General features: G+C 35.4%; 2 long non-coding RNA genes across 6 annotated transcripts; one reads left to right on the plus strand and one right to left on the minus strand.

Moving 5' to 3' along the window:
* The first annotated feature begins 1,474 nt into the window (after positions 1-1,474).
* Positions 1,475-7,757, plus strand: LOC115982739. 4 transcript variants are annotated; one of them, XR_004089713.1, is made up of 5 exons: positions 1,480-1,917; positions 2,974-3,035; positions 3,959-4,676; positions 6,938-7,181; positions 7,261-7,701. It is a non-coding gene; the product is annotated as an uncharacterized LOC115982739 (long non-coding RNA). The 4 variants fall into 4 exon arrangements; XR_004089714.1 differs by having other exon boundaries at positions 6,943-7,181; positions 7,261-7,700; XR_004089716.1 differs by lacking the exon at positions 3,959-4,676 and having other exon boundaries at positions 1,475-1,917; positions 7,261-7,757.
* Positions 7,758-7,879: 122 nt separating this feature from the next.
* LOC115982740 lies at positions 7,880-11,495 on the minus strand. 2 transcript variants are annotated; one of them, XR_004089718.1, is made up of 4 exons: positions 11,398-11,495; positions 10,917-11,313; positions 10,670-10,755; positions 7,880-7,957 (listed from the first exon to the last, which is right to left on the minus strand). It is a non-coding gene; the product is annotated as an uncharacterized LOC115982740 (long non-coding RNA). The 2 variants fall into 2 exon arrangements; XR_004089717.1 differs by having other exon boundaries at positions 10,603-10,755.
* Between the last annotated feature and the right edge of the window lie 8,365 nt (positions 11,496-19,860).

Consider the following 19,860-nt stretch of genomic DNA (forward strand, 5'->3'; position numbering starts at 1 on the left):
TCCTCTCCCTTTCATAATTCTCATACTACCACCAACTCTATTGGCATATAGAGCAACTTGCAGCTCTTCATGCATCCAAACTACTACTCTCTCCCTCTCCGACTTCCACTCCTTTCTCCACTACAACTCCTACTCCACTTCCAAATTTGCCAAGTCTTACAGAAAATACCCTCTTTTCACTAACAATGGCATTTTCTGCAGGTTTTTTTACCAAAAAGAAACCCACTTGCCCCATTGCTTGACAACCCATCTTCTTCCCTTGGGTCCTTAAACAAAAACTGGGTTTTCAATGTAAAGTCCAGCCCATGTGTGTAAAGGTTTCCCCTATAAAGGGGGCAAGTTGAATTAGATAGTAACCATGTGTCTATTGAGTGTTTTATACTGTTGATGTGGGCCCATGTGTGGCTTGGATTTGACACAAGCCCACTTCGGTAATTTTAGTGACAAGCCCAACCTTTTGCCAAACCACGTAAATTCTTGTATTCTTTGTGTGTGCTTGTTATTTAATTTCCGCTTATTGACTATTATAGATTTGAGTCTTGGGGTGCTATTTGCAAAAGTGGTATCAGAGCAGATGTCAAGCACAAAGTATGATGTAAAGAAGTTTTGTGGTAAGGGAAATTTTTCCTTTTTTGGCAAAGGCGGCTGAAGGATCTTATAATTCAACAAGGAGTTCATAAGCCCTTACTTAGGAAGGAGAAGAAATCGGAAACGGCGAAGGGTGAAGAATGGGTAGAGATGAATGAGGAAGCAGTTAGCACTATTCGTCTTAACCTAGGTTGTAACACCCCGACCCAATTTTTATAATTAAACTATGTGTTTAAGTAGTTAAGTATTATTAATATTTTAAGCCACTTACTTACAAAAATTAATATAAGAGTATTTAATAAACATATTATTTTATAATGTTATTGAATAAGAATTTTAAAGATTATAAATAATTGAAATGACTAGTTGTATTATAAATATATATTTAGCATGTACAAAACTATATTAGGTGGTTAAGTTATGAGATATATATATATATATATATGTTAAATATTAGCATTGATACACCATGTTGAATATGCTAGTATAGATGCGGGAGCGAAAGCATAATGTATAAAACACAATAACACACGAGAATTACGTGGTTCAGCCTAACGGCCTAAATCCACGGAGGAAACCCTAAAGGGCTACATCAATAATATATTATAGTGTAATACAAATCCTGTGTTATAATGAATCATAACATGTGTATATATAGTAGACTAAACCCTAGACTAATAGACTTCTAGTACAAGTAGGAGACTTGGCTTGCACACAAAGTAGAATTAGGCTTGGGCCTATGCTAATGGGCTAATATATCTCTAACAATATATATTTGTATATGCAAAGGGATATTATTTTTGTAGAAAAGTAAGTATGAATGCAAGAAATTATTTTGGTAGAAAAGTCAGTATGAATGCAAGAAAGTTGAAAAGATGAGTTATCCTCCCTTTCCTTAGCAATATACGTATGTCACTCCAGATAGTTCACCCAAGATATTTTTGCTAGACTTCTTGGCTGCACCAGAAATTTCCCTTGGTCATTCTTGCTTTACTTCTTTGTTTTCTTCCTTCTTTGTTCTTATTGGTTGCACCTTTATTTCTTCTTTGACTTTCTCAAAGAAAGAAGACTCAAGAAACTCTTTTGCTCCCATTTCCCACGGATCCATGCAAATCAGAAATTTGCACCTCACTTTTCTCTCTTTTGTCTTAAGGAAAGTGCTAGAAAGCTCTCTTGAGTCTTCCCTCAAGTCCACCGGTTCACACACCAAAAGAAAGCTCATTTCTTCTTCATATTCTCTCAAAGGAACCAGAAAACTCTCTCAAGCTCTCTACCATTCTTACATGAGTAGTTCTATGTCTATTTTCCCCCACAAGAACCATAAACTTGGTAAGAATTCTAGCTACTCTCCTCTTAGAATCCATGTTTTCCTTTAAATAATTTTAGTAATGGTATTTGTAAGTCTATATATATATATATATATATATATGCTGTTTTAAGAAGCTTTGAAGTTGTATTGGTGATTTGTTGAAGGTAGGTTAGGGTTTTCACTAATTAGGGATTTTATAGGATTAAGGGAGTAAGAAAAAGTTAGGATGAGTATTTTGTTGTTGCTGCTGCTGGGATTTTTGTTGTGTGTATTTTTGCTTTAAATGGTTAAATGATTATATGTAAGTGCTTTATAACAGGTCTTATGAGTGTATAAAAATCCCCATATGAAAATACCATTCTTTGATAATTGTTTGTGAATTTAGAGAAAAACGTTGCAAAGCTGTCACTGTGACAGATTCTGTGTTTGTGTATGTTAAATTATGTATTAAATTGTATATAGTAAATTTGGATGCTAGGGATAATTCCTATGAAACCTAAGACACTTGTGGTTGTTATTGAATTGGTCTCACAGTATTTGGATTAATATAAAAATAATGGTTTAATTTATAAGTTGCATGAATTTCTGACAGGACAGATTTGAGTATGCTGTCTTGTGTGATTTTTAGTAAATCATGGGTTTATGTTTTGACTCCGAAATTTTTATGGTATATACTGGACATATAGGGGAGTAGTTCTGTAAAATTTCATGACAATTGGATGTGTTTGAGCAGGCCGTTTGTATTTTACAAATGGAGCCTATGCTGCTGGAATAGAACAGTGAACAGTAAGGGACATGCCTAACTTTGAGGATTTGATTCTAAAGTTAAGGTGAATGTTTTGAGCTATAATTTTATATGCTCATCCTTTGGTATGTTAGAATCATATATAAATTTTATGGATTGGTTTCTCTATGGTTTGGCTGCAAAATGTGTTTGATGATTGTATCATATGTTTTGGGGAACTTTATGTGATGGGAATTAGGATTTTCTTGATTCTAAGAGATAGGCTTTGAGATGAATGTGAAGTTTATGGTAAAGAATTATGGATAGTAATAAGTTTTGATTTATGGTTTAGGTGTTACCAGTATCCAAGTCTAAGCTCCTTCGACTTTAGGTTCTCAGTTCCTCTGCTTTCAGGTAAGGGATAAGTTATATGGGTATTTGGTAAGTCATAAGGTTATTTTAAAGTATATTATGCATTAAAATGTTTTTGATTAGAGATATGGCATATATTCATTATTCTAACAAAGACATGTTCGTGAGCTTTCGAAAACTTATGTAGAGAATTTAAGCATATTGATACTATTACTGATTCCACAAACATGATGTTTAAAGAAAAGAATGGAAATACTATTATTATGAAATGTTATGCAAGATAAGAAATTTCAGTATGATGTAAAGTATGAAATATTTTCGGGTTATGTCCTCTGGTAATCTGAACTCAGCCAGTAGGGGTTAATTATTGACTTTCCATGGAAATAGGTTATCTGTTTGGCCATTTAAAGTAGAGGAAATGGGGCTGCCCGTAACTCTAGGCCATTTAAAGTAGAGGAAATGGGGTTGCCCGTAACTCTAATCTGACTAAGGCCTTTTCCCCAATGTGTACGGACGGCGGGGAGGAACAAAACCTGGAGGGGATGTGCCATCAAGCCTCCCAAAGGGGACAATATCATACACACGGGGGCACCCAAATGTGTTGAGGCCTTCACTGTATAGCTTATCAGACATGGACTAACCAATATGATATGAACAGCTATGTTATGTTATTAATCATGAGAGAATTCTTTTGTTTAAATGCATTATGAAAAGTTAAAAGCTCTCATGAAAAGAAGTTTATGATGAAAAGAAAAGCTGTTCATTAAAGATAAAAGTTTCTGAAGTTCTGTTGTACTATAAAGATAAAGTTTCTGATGAAAGTACAAGTTTATGTTTAAAATTTATCAGATATCTGTTTTTATGAAACGTTAAGTTTTATGATCATGAAAGTTATAGTATTCTATGAGAAGAAGTTTATAAGGAAAAGTTTTCTTATTAGTTAAGTTGGTTCTTGTTAATATCAGGTTTAGGCTTGATATTAGCATGCCGGTCATGGTCACAAATCTGGGTACTGGGTTTGGGGCGTGACATAGGTGATGAGGTCATTCACAACATCCTAGAAGCAAAGACCGCAAAGGAAGTTTGGAAAAAAAATAGGTCTTTATATGAGAAAGAATATGACGAACAAGTTGTACGTGAAGAAGTAATTGTACAGTTTGCATATGAAGGAGGGTTCAAATATGTTGGAGCATCTCAACACGTTTAACATGTTGAACACCCAATTGTTAAGTTTTGGGGTGAATTATGAGGACGAAGATAAAGCGTTACTCTTATTAGCGTCACTTCCTACACATTTTGATCGTCTAGTGACTACGTTGATATACGGGAAAGAGACTGCAGTACTCAATGAGGTGACTAGTGCTCTCTCGTCACATGTAAAGATGAAGCAAGATGATGATGGTTCTTAAGCTTATGGATTTATTGTAAAGTCAAATTCGAACAATTAGGGTGGGAGTGAGTCAAGATCCAAAGAGAACAGATCTCAGTCTAGATCATGTGCAAAGAAAGATGTAGAGTGCTTTTATTGTCATAAGAAATGACACTACAAGAATAAGTGTAAAGAGTTGAAAGAGCATTTAGAGGAGAAGAGGAATGGGAAGAAGCCCCTAGAACCAGCTAGTGTTGCTGAAGAAATATCAGATGAAAGTGAAGTTGGTGCAGATTTACTTTCAGCCTCATCAGGTAACAATGTTCTATTGGAATCTTGGGTTTTAGATTCAGCATGCTCATATCATACGACTCCAAAGAAAGATTGGTTTGACACGTATAAGCCTTACAATGGTGGTATGTGTTAGAATATAATTGGAGAAGCTAATGTAGAACACCTAGGAACTGTAACTAAGTTTTGTTTGATAATATACTAAAAACAAAGTACAAACGTAGATGGAGTTAGAACCTGTAATCGACGAGGCTGAACTCCATGTTGGACTAAGAAAACAACCATTCCTGCGAAAATCCCTTATGGGTCTTGAGGGGTACTTTTGTTTTTCGTTGTCTTTGGCGCCATTGCTATCAATCCCTTTGCTTTTTCTCCTACAATCCAAGTGACTTTTGTTAACTTGAAACTGGTAACCGAAAATGATGGTATTTTTTCTAATTACAAATTATACCCCTAAAATTTGGGGTAATTTTTTAATTTGTTCTTTAAAGTTTCAATTTTTTATTTGCCCCCTTATGTCAATGTACGACTGTAGTGTTACAGTACTATACTTTACCAAATTGGCATAACAATACACTCTCTATATTTGTTTTTTTTTTTTTTTTACACCTTTTTTTTTTTTTATCTTTGGGATTTTATGTTATTAAACCCTTTATGTTTGGAGTTTTTTTTTTTTAATTTTATTTATTTATATTAATTTGACACTTAACGGACAATTAGGCATGACACATTGATGAAATGCCAAAATGAAGTAAATCTAAACCATACCTTAATGTTCCTAAAAAAAATGCCTAATCTTAATGTTTGGGGAGCAAATTAATCAATTAAAACTTTAGATGATAAAGTATGTATTCATTTCTTTATTCAAATCTGGTTTTTTGGATTTTGAAAATGAAAATTGAATACAAATAACACAACCAAACCAATTTTTTACTGTGGATCTCACCAAAAACTGAAATTGAATACAAAATGCAACACTTTTTTCCTCAAACCAAACACCTCTAGGGTTCTCACTTTGCTTTTTTTTTTTTTTTTTTGGAAAATTAAACTTTGCCCACATGTGAGTTGCCCAAAAATCATTTTACTTATGGTTTAAAAAAGGGCACTTTATCCACCCGTGATCCTATCTGTTAACAGTTTATTGCCCACCTGTGGCCTTGTGATTAATCTTACGCCATTTAACTTAAAAATATAATAGAAACTAAATCAAAACAGCATATCCGACTTCAATTAGACAAAAATGACATTTTTTTAGTCTTTAAATAAATATAAAGTTGAAGAAAGAAGTTGATTATCATACTAAAGAGAAGGAATTTAATAAGTGACCTTATGATATCATCTTGTTCCTTGCTATGAATTTTCCGTTAATGCTTGTATTTTTTTTTTTTCTTTTTTAACTTTGTGGTTAGCTTGTAACAGCACCCATTGGATTGGTATTTTGTCTAATGATGAGTGCTTGGTGGGGGAAAAAAAGGTTCTGTTTTAAGCGTAAATTTACAGTTTCTTTAAAAATGTCAATAATAATTTTTGGTGTCACCATTTTTCCCAAAAAAAAATTACAAAGAATACGGTTCAACTCGCATCTAACCCCATTCAGTAGCTACTGAGCAAATATTCAGCTGAAAGCAAAGAAGTAGGGTACTTAATTTTACTAAGATAATATTAGCACATTTGGTTGGAAATGCACCTCAAAATAGATAAATATGATTCTTTATGTTTTTTAAAATAGATAAATATCATTCATTACTAAGTACCGGTGGCAGTGAACCTACACGGTGCACACACATATCTAATTCTCACGTTACGTTAACCATTGTGGAAGATAAAATAATTAAAAAATTTTATAAAAAAAATCAAATAAAGGGTACAAAAATAATGTCCTTTTGCTACATGGCCAAGATTGAGTTTAAATTATTTTTTGTTTTTGAAACAATTTGCAATTGCTTGAATGAGAATTGAGTTAAGAATGAAAAATGCGAACTTTGAAATACTTCTGGTATAGAATGGTTATGGATATTTGTGCATTTTGATGTATTTTTGAAATTATTTTTGTTTTAATACTAAGTAGACAATAAATTGTTTTGGGCTTGATGATTTACTGGAAACTTCAATGGTTGTTGATATGAATAGGTGCTTTTCAATGATTTGATTTTTTTTTTTTTTTTAATGAGCTTTTGAATCTGGGTGTTGTTGTTATATGAGATTGTTGCTCTAGGCATTATATTTAAATTCCTTTCTTTTTTTATGGTACTTTCAATTTCATGGCCAGCTTATTGATTTTTAGTTCAGGGATCATTTCACTTTCAAATTGAGGCTGCTTGGGCCTTCTTTATCTTTGGAGATTCACTGATTGACAATGGTAACAATAATTACTTGCCAACCAAATTGACTTTGTGCCCATGGACAGAAGCTGTACAAAATTTCTGGTTTTATAAACATTGTTAAGATATAACCAGATGCTTATCCTGCACTTGCAGCTGCATATCGATGGTAAACAAGGAATCATAAGTTCATAACTATTGCATTTGGTGAGTTCTAGTCCCTTGCAATTACTTGTAAACGTTTTATCTTTGTTTTCATAATTAATATGCCTTGTTTTTGTGATAGGTTACAAAATCCCAGGCTTCTATTGCCCTTGCAACTAGGGAGGCTTCTGACATATTAGGTGGTTAACTTGCATGGATTGAAGCAGAATCAATGATAGAAAATGTGCAGTAGCTGAAGTTGAGAAAGATATCAGTCCAAGTTTTAAAATGGAGCTTTCCTTAGAGAGGAAAAAGATTTGATGCTGTGGAGAAAATTTGCTGAAGAGGCAAGGCATGAATTTCGCATTTCAAAGAGGAAAAAAAATGTAAATAATCATAATCATCAGCAATTGTGATAGGATTTGATATGTGCATTGGTCACATAGCGTGTTAGTAATTGTTTCCTTTTTAACAATGAAGAGTAGTCTATTTCATTGGATAGTTTGGTGTTTAGCTACAACATTAGCTGCTAGGTTTGTTGTTGTAGCATTAACTGCTTGTTGTAAACTTGATTTTTAAAAAAATTTATATGTTTATTCCTATAAACCTTTCGGTCTTCAAAGCATTAGGGTAGAAGTCAGTACTTACTATTTTCCAAGATACTGGCCTTGTTTGGGACCCTGGTCTGTAAAATTTTCCTTTATTTAAGAACTGATGTCCTTTAATGTATCATTTCTGGAGGCCCATTTTTTATGATCATGCTGGAGCATTAGCCAAGGTTTAGCCCAATTCCTATTGTTCAGATTTGAGTGGACTTTGAACCATGCCCAGTCATCCACCTGAAAAAAATAGTATATAATGAAATATTATATCAAGTTTTGACAGACAAAATATATAGAAGTAAATCATAAGGGTAGCTGTAATTGATCTTTTTCTTTTAGCCTTCTTCAGTTCTCTAGCCCCTCATTGTGAAAGCAAAGGAAATGATTAATACTTCGAAGGGTCAGCAGCGCCTGCACTAGTAAATTCATATGACACATTTATTGAATTTGACATTTTTTTTCACTTACTAATCACTAATGTGAAAGAGTGTTCTCCAGGAAGGGGGTTAATTTAAGCTTTTAGCTAAATGTAAACAACTGATCATTCCTGCAATTTTAAGTTGTTTTGCAGTAGACTAATAAACTCAAGGCAACATCTAGGACCTCGCTTGGCTTAACTGAGCTTCTTCACATATGTGCATCACCTATACAGGATATCACACTAAGAGTGTAACATGAATGCTTCTATAGAAGTGATGGTGCCTCTTAAGTAGAGCATTTTGGCAGTTGCTCAGATATAAAAAAATTTTAAGTTTCTGCCATGATATTTTTCCTTTTAAACATATTTCTTTTGGCTAGGTGAAAAGGGCCAGTAGGGTTCAAACCCCAGTGCCCAGAACCACTAGAGGTGCTGGAACCACTGGGATATCCCTCACCCCATTTTTCCATTTAAACTTAATTCTAAGCATTTCTGCCATCTGTAGTATTTGCTTGATTTGTATTTAGACAACAGTAAAGGAACATATGAAAAAAAAAGGTAGAGTTATGACCACAATAGGATACAGAACTATAGAAGAAGAGACATAAAAAGCACACAAGCTAGCTCTAAAATTCTCTGAAAGGATTACAATAGGGGTAACAAAGTTTGTTTTATTTTCAGAGTAATGTTGAGAGTAGAACCTCTTACACTCTCTTGCTTCACAATATAACTTCAAGTTTCCATCAAATTTTGATGCATAAAATAATTCAAAGCATAATTCAGCACTTCAAATTTTGGTCAAGGTTAAAAATCTGGAGTTCTTATTTATGATGTGTCAACAGAATTTGTAGTCCTGTGTAAAAACAAGCAACCTCAATGATTTTCTTTTTCTTTTGTTCTACTCTCTGTGGGCTCACACTCATCCATGCATCTCCATTGGCTAAGTTTACCTAAATCTTGTATCAAATATTTTGGATTCAATAACATAATATGCATCCTGATTATGCAGCAGCCCTCTGATCAACCTTCCTTTTATATATATATATATACAGGTAAAATAGGGGGGAGGGGGCTGGTGGGGTTCAAACCCCAATTCCAAGACACTACAAGAGGTGCTGGAACTACTGGAGTATCCCTCAAACCCCAGATCTCTGATAAACTTCTTTCGACAAAATTTGCAATGAGTTTATAATTTGTCTAAGATGCTTGCTTAGGAAAGCAAGTTGGAAACTATTTTAGTTTACTTCATCCAAGTCACTTATGAGTTCTTAGTTAAGTTCCATTTTGCATAGATAGTCTTTCCCTACTTTCAGAATCATTTTTCCAACTTCTATTATGTGCCCCCCATCTCTTCCCCCCTTTTCTTTTTATGGTCTCTTTATTAACTGCAGTGGACATTCTTAGTATTATGGAAATAAGTAACAAGCTTGCATTTTTAGAAATAAAAACCGATCACATGATTAATGATTCATCCCCCTTCCCCACAATGTTCTTTCCGTTAAGAATAGTAGTACTCTCTAGAGCTTAAATAATTGTATAAACTTTCAAATCTTGATCAGGTTCAACTTTGGCAGCCCCAGAAACAAGGTATTCCATATACTAAAATGGTAATAACTGAAGCTGCTAGACTAGTATTATTAGTTTCACTATCAGTAGATGTACATGAACATGAGACACATTAGTCCTTTTCCACCACAAACTATTATAAATTTCATTCTTTAATAACTACTGCTACGGTACTACTACTAATACTAGATTTAAAGTTTAAGCAATGGCTTTATCATCAGTAGACTCAAAAGTTCTACTTGTGCTTGATATTTTGCGATCAGAAATAATAACCATCACCACCATCCATCTCTAATTCCAAGAAATACCACAACCACCATTCCCTTGACAAACAACAACAACAAAGCCCTCATCCAAAACTATGGGATCAGCTATAGATCCTTAGTCATTCACTTGTATTCTTTTTCCAATATTCTATCCTATATAAAATAAACTCTTTGTCACCTCCTTTATTAACATCTCCTTTTATACTACTTCTCTAGTGTTCATTTTTTCTTTTCTTTTTTAATTGATAAACTACACCCACCCACCCACCCAATAGGTCTTGAACCCATGACCTCACTGGCTCACTTAGTCACCCTCCAACCCATTCTTATGGCTACTATTGTTATTTTAGTCCTCCCTCTAACTACTTTAGTTCCCTTTCCTTAATAAAAGATGCACTTGAACTCTTTTGCTTACAATTAGTCTTAAATCCTTACTAACTATTTATAATGGCTATATAGTGACTATAAACTGCAGCTGATGATAATCGATAGACTACTCAATAAGTCCCAGACCATTACTACTACTGTCAATTTTGTTGCAGTCAGCTCGAAAGTTGACAACCTAGCAAGTTTTACAACTCTTACTACTGATTGCTTTGAATTGTTAGAATCATAGTTTTAGGAAAACTTACACTTTCTGAAAATTTTGGGCTGGGAATTCCAGCTGCCAATGATCTGAATTCTGAACAGTGGGTTTACCTGAAGAAGGGAACTGAATTCTGTACTTGATGAGACACAAAAAACTCCATCATCGTTTGGTTGTTCATCACAACACATGAAAATCCCTACAATAAGATTAGATATTTTATCAGTAATTCTAACTTAGTCAGGTGATGTCATAAATAAAAAGAAAAGAAATCTGGTAGGGTGAGACTGAGGGAAGAGTAGAATGAGAGGAGAGGGAAAAAAAACCCTAAATCAGCTAAGAAAGAGAGAGAGAGGGTACCTGACTGTGTGAGCCGTGGCAGAGGAGTGACAGTAAGAGAGATGCAAAGGGTGCGAGATCAAAAAAATGCTTACCCATGTAAATGCATGTTATATAAAACTCTCTCACATACAAAAGGAACTAACTTGTATAAGATTACAGGGAATAATCAAAACTACAAAAGCAAAAAAAGAAAAAAAGGACATTGCTTTCTATGCTTTTTGACAGAATCGAGGACAAAGAATCACTTGGTTCACTCACACCAATTATGAAGTGATAGATTATGAAAGAAGTAATAAAGGCAGCGTGTATGGTTCCATGGTTAATAAACCTATAAGGTAGCCTGAACAAGCTCCAGAAGCAATGAAAATCCCTATCAGGTTGCTTGTAGCAATTCCTTGATATCATAACCTTGAAGCTGCAAATAACCACAGTTTACAGTTAGTTTTAACTTTTAACACTTGATACAAAATTATACATGTAAAGTTAATGACATATATACCTGCTTGGTTGTCCTTGAGATCCAGTGCAATATAATAACAGTAGAAAAGGTCGTTGTCAAGGGCGAATCAAGCAGACTTATGCACACTCATAATAAAACTTCTACCTGAAGAAAGTTGAGAAGCAATATTACTCCAGAGTTCCAAAAGGGCATGTATTGTGATTGGCATAGAATATTGCGGGTTTAGGCATATGAAAACCTCAAAGCAGTCCCTGCAGGGATCACAATGTACTGTTATTTTATAACAACTTTAACAATACACCCTATATCTCATTCTCATTAAAATAATACTATATTTTATACACAAAAAAAATAAACAAATAAAACCATGTTATTGTACTTTTTGGCGGCAGTAGAGAAAGAAAAAAAAAAAAAAATTTACATGTTCATTGCAGCATGATGCAAAAAATTTTGCAATATGCTTCATCAGATGTGGGAATCTATTTGTGGATTTGGTGTTACAATAATAGCTAAAATGGATTAAAGGCATTTTGCATTACTGGATGCTAGTGATCTTAGGGGCTTCATATACATAGCTTCTGAGTTTGTCACTTTATCACTTCTCAACCAGATGTGGGAATCTATTTGTGGATTTGGTGTTACAATAAAAGCTAAAATGGATTAAAAGCATTTTGCATGACCGGATGCTGATGATCCTAGGGGCTTCATATGCATAGCTTCTGAGTTTTGTCACTTTACCACTTCTCAACGATAAAGTGATATTAATTCAACTATGGAATTTATTTTATTTGTATGTAGGTAGGGTAGTATTCAAACACAAGTTCCTCAGTGAAAGGTCAAAGACTTTACCATTTGCGTTAACTGAAACTTACTTAATTAAGGATTACTATGCTACTATGATCGCATCTTGACAGAATAACCTAAATGCTTTATTTTTTTTTACTTGAAAATGTCGTATTTACCTATCAAAAAAGAAAATGTCGTATTCCAATAGTTTTTCCAATTATATTCAAACACATGGCTGTATTAAATCTAGTTGTCATTAAAAAGGGAAACATTGTTAGTCGATCGTTAATGCAACAATGTCTATGAATAGAATTGGATACCCAATATTCCAAAGTTTCCCCCCCCCACCCCCCCCCCAAAAAAAAAAAAAAAGGTAATAAGGAAGAGGAAAGCATCAAAGTAAGGAATTTTACTGAAAAGATAACGTGCAAGAGCCATTTGCCATAAAGTTCAAAAAAATGAGCACCATTCACATAAGTTAGCATTTAGGTAAGGAATTAACCATTCATTAATAAGAAAAGAAGAAAAGGAAAAAGCTTTTGAGAAATGAATCCATTGGCAATTTGACAAAATGCAAAAAAAAAAAGTACAAAGCACATTGAATACCTTCATGATGAACCCTGTAATCTATCAGACCATGGCAAACCCACAGTAAGAGAAGATGTACCAGTACCACCCATATGGGTTTCTGCAGAACTTGTGAATTTACTCTGCTTGGGCCATTGCCAGATCTTAGAAAAAGAAAAACTACACCTTTACTTCCAATGTTAATCTTCTTCCGCTCACCATCCCCATCAATGATGGAAGTCCCATTTTGTCCACCTCTCCCTTTCACAATTCTCATAGTATACTACCACCAACTCTATTGGCAAATAGAGCAACTTGCAGCTCTTCATGCATCCAAACTACTACTCTCTCCCACTCCTTTCTCCACTACAACTGCTATTCCACTTCTAAATTTGCCAAGTCTGAGTCTCACAGAAAATACCCTCTTTTCACTAACAATGGCATTTTCTGCAGGTTTTTGACCAGAAAGAAACCCACTTGACCCATTGCTTGAAAACCCATCTTCTTCTCTTGGGTCCTTAAAAAAAAAACTGGGTTTTCAACGTAAAGTCCAGCCCAGGTGTGTAAAGGTTTCCTCTATAAAGGGGGCAAGTTGAATTAGACAGTAAACATGTGCAGGGCCGGCCCAACAACATGGGGGCGTTAGGCAAAAATTTTAAGCGGTCTTTTTTTTTAATATTGAAATATTAATTAAATAATATTTATTGATTTTTTTTATTTTTATTTAAAATATATTTTTTCGTTCTTTTTGAGATTCAAAATTATTAGTTAAGTTTTTTTTTAAAATCTAAATTTTATTAATTTAAGTTCTGAAAATATTTTTTCTGCAAATGCAAATGTATGATATTTTATAAGCAATATATGCATTTGGAATAGAATCTAGCTTTTTTAAATAATTAAGTACATTGGCTTCAAAAAAAAATAATAATTAAGTACATTAATCGGAGTATTTTCATTTATTTACTTAACTAAGTACAACAAATTACTCTCTAAAAAAAAAAGTACAATAAATTAGTATCACTATAGATTTATGAGTTCCATTGTACCGTTCATGGGTTCTATTGTACAATTCAATTACCTTTTAGTTTTATCTACAATACTTTCAGCAAAAAGTTTTCTATTTCAACTAAAAAAATTGTTCCTAAATGGACCCTAAATCTTCTTTGCTTCGGTAGGTCTTGAAACAAATACTTCCCATACTGCATCAAAAACAAAAACAGTTTCACAAGGTAAACAAATTAATTGAAAAAAAAGAAGAAGAGAAAATACACAAAATAACAACAAATAGAAATAGAAATAGAAATAGAGGAAAACAACAAATAACCTACCTCATCAAATTCATAACCTAGGAAGCAAAGTGCGAATTTAGGTTCAGGTTCAATGTGGTGATACAACAATTTTTTAAAAAGTAGAACATGGGTGTGATAGGATACGTTTACTAATTAATTATTAAATATATTTTTATTTATATTTTCTATATGTTGCTAACTTTTTTTTTTTCATATAATGGTAAACATGATAACTAAATAAGCAATCAACATATTTTTTTTAGTTATCAAAAAAGAAAGAAAATCAACATATTTTTTTCAATCAAGAAATCAACTAAAATTATTATATTGATATATATAAATATATATATATATATATATATATATATAAATGTTATGTTATTACTATTGGCGTTATTATTATTGGCATCATTATTGTGAGAGAAATACATGTGAGCATTATTATTATTAGCACCATTATTGTGAGAGAAATACATGTGAAGAGTAAAAATTAAGTTTCAAAGTAATTTATTCAAATTAAATTAAAATCCTAAAGTGAAGTGCTTTTTTTTTGGGAGGGGGGGGGAGGGGGGGGGGGGGGGGTGGAAATGCCTAAAGTGAAGTGCTGAATAAAAAACAAATGAATTGAAGAGTTATACTAAAAGGAAGTGAAGCAATTGTGTTATTTATAACCAGGAACTTCCTGGAAGTTTCTTAATTTCCTTTCAACTCACTTTCCAATGGTTAATAAAACTTTTCACACGTGAATATCACATTTCTCTCTCTCTCTCTCTCTCTCTCTCTCTCTCTCTCAAGCAAGGAAGCACGGGTGTGCCATTTTCGTTGGTGCACTCGCGTCGAACTTTGTGGCACATGCCATGCGGCTTGGACATGGTTGCACTTGCATCCCCTAACGATTTTTTTTTTTAATTTTTTTTTTTTTACCTATGTGGCCCAATACGGTTCAAAATAGGACCCAATATGAGCCGAAATACTTATTAAAAAAAAAACATTAATTTCAAACTTATCTTTTATTTAGTTTTAGTTTCAAACTCTCGATATTGTATTCTAATTTATGAACATCATGTAATGGTTATATATTCACTTTATTATCTACTATTGCTCTTAAATTGATATATATTTACCATTATAATAAAAAAAAAATGTTTAGCAATATATAAAAAATAAAAATAAAAATATATCTAATAATTAATTAATGAACATATCTTGCCACACCTGTGAGGAATGGGTTTCATTTGAGGATGTAGTTAGATAAGATGAAGGTGGAATCATGATCCGATTTAAGCTTATATATGTGCTAACTTCTGAGCTATTAGTCATAGATGAAATTGATTATGCAGGGTCATGAACCAGCAAGTATCTATAGCTCAAAAATAAGGTCCTTGACATGGTTTAATTGTTTGATGTTATTGACATTTTTTTTTCCTTATTTGCAGATACAAAAGGCCAGACAATCTGCTACTAGTAAAGTCACCTGGGTTGTTGACGGTATTTTTGACTTAGTTAAATTGAGGGGATTCTGAATTTAGTATCTTTATGGTATATGTGGGTTGATATTATATTTTCCAAACTATTGTTAAAATTGTGCAAGGACAGGTTCACTCATATGCAAGGAAGTACAGGTGCGCCATTTTTGTCAACGTAACCACACCAGATTTGGTCGAATGTGTCGTGCGACTGTATGCGCATCCCCTGACGATTTATTTTACTAACGCGAACCAATATGGTTTGATTTAATAATTAATAAAAATATATAGAAAATAATTAATTAAAAAAGTTGAGCAATATATAGAAAATATAAATAAAAATACATTTAATAATTAATTAATAAACGTGTCTTGCCGCACTCATATCCTACGTTTTCAAAAATTGTCATGTAGCCGTATCGCATCCGAACCCAAATCCACGCCCGTACTTCCTAGCTCTCAAGTCAAAAGTTTCTTTTTCATATGATTAACTTTTTTTCACAAGTACATCAACACATATCAGGTCGTATCAGGTACTATTTCAAACTATATCAAGCTGCGTTGGAAAAAAAATGGTCAAGGACGCATGTGCGGTTGCATCTAGGACGCACAGTGCATCCCACCGAGTTTAACGCAGGTGTGCCAACCAAAATAGTGTACCTATGCTTCCCAGTTTATAAAGCACATCATACTTCGTTAGTAAGATAAACTTGTCCTAAATTTAAAAATAAAAAAGAATAATAACAAAATCATAATAAAAAACATGTGTATAATTAAAAAATAAAAAATAAAAACCACATTCTTGTAGTCAATGATGTGTTAACATGCTTGGTCAAGAGCATTTATTCTTTCTTCCTTCTTCGGCTCTAGGTAGTTGTGTAGACGTTTCGGCTCTAGGTAGTTGTGTAGACGTATTCCTAATTCCTGTAGAAGAAATTGATTATATACATACCTCTTCCACCTTGTAAACAAAATACTGATGAAATTGAAATAAGAAGAAATTAATTATATACATACTTCAATCACCTTTATCACCTTCTTCGACTGATTTCTTAAATCAACCTAGATGACATGAAAAAAAAAATTTAAAAATATTATGGTTAAGAACATTATATTCTTAAATCAAACTAGATAACATGCAACAAAAAATTAATATTATGATTAAGAACATTATGCAGGTACACAAGTTCTTAACATTACATTTCATTAAAAGAACATTATGGACTCAAAGTAAAAATAGAAAGAACATAGTATTATGAGGAAGAAAACTATCCCAGTCATGAATTTCGCATTTCAAAGAGGAAAAAAAAAATGTAAATAATCATAATCATCAGCAATTGTGATAGGTTTTGATATGTGCATTGGTCACATAGCGTGTTAGTAATTGTTTCTGATGACGTTGAAAGTTGTCACCAATAGGTCACACCGTACTCGCGGCTCAACGGACCTGCACAACAAGAACGAACGGAAGGAAACCTTTAGAGAGCACCGGTGTGGTGCCGGCCAAACACTCTCCGAAGGTCAAGTCAGAATTCGTCTCTTCTCTTCTAGAACGTTAGAGAGGGTCAATTAATCTTACCTTGATTTGCGTGAATGTTACTCCTTTTATAGTGGTAGAGAGTTGCTTTTCTTCTTGACCTCCAGATCTTTCCAATGTGGGACTCTGATACAATTTCCCTTATTGGATCTTAGGGCTTTTCTAGGCAATAAAGATTCCGGATTATGGGCCCTTACTATGTCTGTCCACGATGGGCCTTTAGAGCGCGTGGGCCCCGCTCTACACAGACCAAACAGTACCTATCCGTCAGGCCCATTAAGATAGGCCCATCAGACTAAATTTTATCATCTTCAGTTGCCCCCTTCACCCCAATGGTCCGTCTGCTTTTAGGTCAAAGGATCGATGGGGTGACGATTCTAACATAGGGGCATGACGGGTATTTTAATGACGGAATGGATCCGTGAAACAGAAGGTTCAAACTAATTGACGGATTCACCCGTCAGATAGGATGACGGGTTCAGATGGATTAAACCGTCAGATATGATGACGGGTATCTTGCGATTTCAGACGGTTTCATCGAATTGACGGTTACAATCTGCTGATGCGAGCAGACAGGTTGTCAGCATTTATTAGCATGCCACGTGTCAATCTCTGAATGGCCGTTGTATAGGATCGAAGCGTCGCTTCGTCTTTCCTGCATCTCCTATATATATGAGGCGTCTCAATCTCTCATTTTCGCATTTCCAAACAGAAAACGTCTGTCAGAGCGAACCGTCAACCTTGTCAGAGCAATCCGTCGAGTACTGGTAACCAACAATTACCACAACCGTCACCCGTTCTCCGCCAGGTGTGGTAAGTGTTTACTTTAACTTCATATTCAAGTTATATTCTCGTCCAAGCATAGTTGTTAGGCTTACTATACCCGTCAATGCTTTTAAACCCGTCAAGTCTTAGGTTTCATCATTAATTGTAGGAAATGTCTAGTGCGTCAAGTAACCAATCGGTGGTTCGTGACGGGACGGAATACGAGAATGTATACCCGTCCGGTCATAAAGACCAAGATAGTCTTGGCAAAGATAGGAGTCCGTCTGCATCCTCTTCGTCCTCAACAAGTGAGGATGTGGAGATAATTGAGGTAGAGGGTCCTGCTGACGACGGGAATCAAGCACTGGAGTCCGTTGTAGGAGCTGATGGACTAAGGCAGTTCATCATGCTACCAGAGTGGACAGTGCATAGGTTCACATCCATCATCAGGGAGAGACATTTCAGTACATTTAGAACGAATTTCCAGATTCCAGATTACATTCCCATCCGTCTACCCTACGTGTCGGAGAAATGTTATTATGACGGGGTAGAAGGTGTTGGAGTGTACGAGCAGGTGTTGAAGGCAGGACTTCGGTTCCCGCTCTCTACACTCCATAGGGAACTCTTGCATTACCTGGGACTATCCGTCACCCAGACTTCTCCGAACGCCTGGAGGGTCTTCATAGCAATGGAGATTCTTTATGGTGCATGGTCAGACGGAGAAAGGAGATTGACGGTCCGTGAATTTCTTCACTGTTACCGTCCTGATGAGATTGATAGATCAAGGGGGTTGTACCGTTTTGCTAGTCGAAGTCCCCTGTTGAAGATTATCTTTGAGACCCCAGACTCAAATAGAGACTGGAAGAGTCGCTACTTCTTCCTGGAGGGTGACAGATGGATGAACCGTCCAGGAGAGATGGAGTACATGCCCGTCGATACAACTTGGGGAATAATAAACCAATTGCGTATACATCCGTCTTGCTTGTCCCTTTTTTTATATCCGTACACTTTTATGTGCGTATTTTGACCGTCTGTCTTTGCAGGTAGACGGCGCCCGCAGGTTAGCCTCGAGGAATTTAGTTTCCTTGAAGAGATTTGCAGAAAAACTAAGCCGGAAGAGAGGACCTGGGCTAAGTTGGTGAACCCAAAGACAATACATTGGTATTGTGACGGTCCAGAACCTACCCGTGAGGCCATCGCATACGACGAAAGAATACACAAACGTGAGCCCGTCGACTTTGACTCTTGTAACTAAAATTTCATTTTTGAGTAAACATATTCATCCGTCCTGTATTGTAGAAATGGACGACGCCAAGAGAAGGGCCATGATAAAATCTCTAGCCGTCGAGCAAAAGAAGACGGGTGAGATCGTGGTTCCCAATGCGCCGGGATCATCGGCTAAAAGGAAGCAGCCCCCAAAATCTGACCGTCCACATAAGCAGCCAAAGGTGTCAATGGAACCCGTGGTGGGCTTGATGGCTGAGGGTGCTAAGACCGTCACCCATGTTAAACACGGGGCCGGTAAGGGCCTAATGCACGCCCCGCCCGTCAGCGAGGAGAAGCCCCCTCCCCTTCTCCGTGACGACTCCAAGTTCGCTTTGGAGAAGCTGACGTCCATACTTTCTGCAGAGGACTATGAGGATTTGGGGAATCATTCGACGGAGGCAATGGGGGAGACGGGGTTATTCGCCGTCGGACAGGTAACCTTTCTTTATCCTTCAGTGCATGTCCGTCCACTTCTTAGTTTCATATTTAACACTTAATTTTGTTTATTTCAGTCCTTGGTCATGATGAAGGGCTTAATGGACCGTTGCCTCAACCGTGAAGCGGCTCTGGAACGGGTACGGTTAAAAGCTGGGCAGACGGAGGAGGAGCTTAGCCAGCTACACAAGTGGAAGTCCACAATGGAGCAGAAGTTCGAACTCTCTGAGAAGACGAGAAAAGAACTTGAACGGAGGACGGAGGAAGCTGGGAAGGCCTTGAAGGGCAAAGATGATGAACTGAAGGATTTCAAGAAGAAACTCCGTCAGGCCAGGGAGGTCGCCGTCAAAGAGTATCGCGACTCGGAGGCTTTGCTGAAGGAGCTGGGGGG

This window comes from Quercus lobata, chromosome 3 (genome assembly GCF_001633185.2).
Source record: "Quercus lobata isolate SW786 chromosome 3, ValleyOak3.0 Primary Assembly, whole genome shotgun sequence".
Taxonomy (NCBI): Eukaryota; Viridiplantae; Streptophyta; class Magnoliopsida; order Fagales; family Fagaceae; genus Quercus; species Quercus lobata.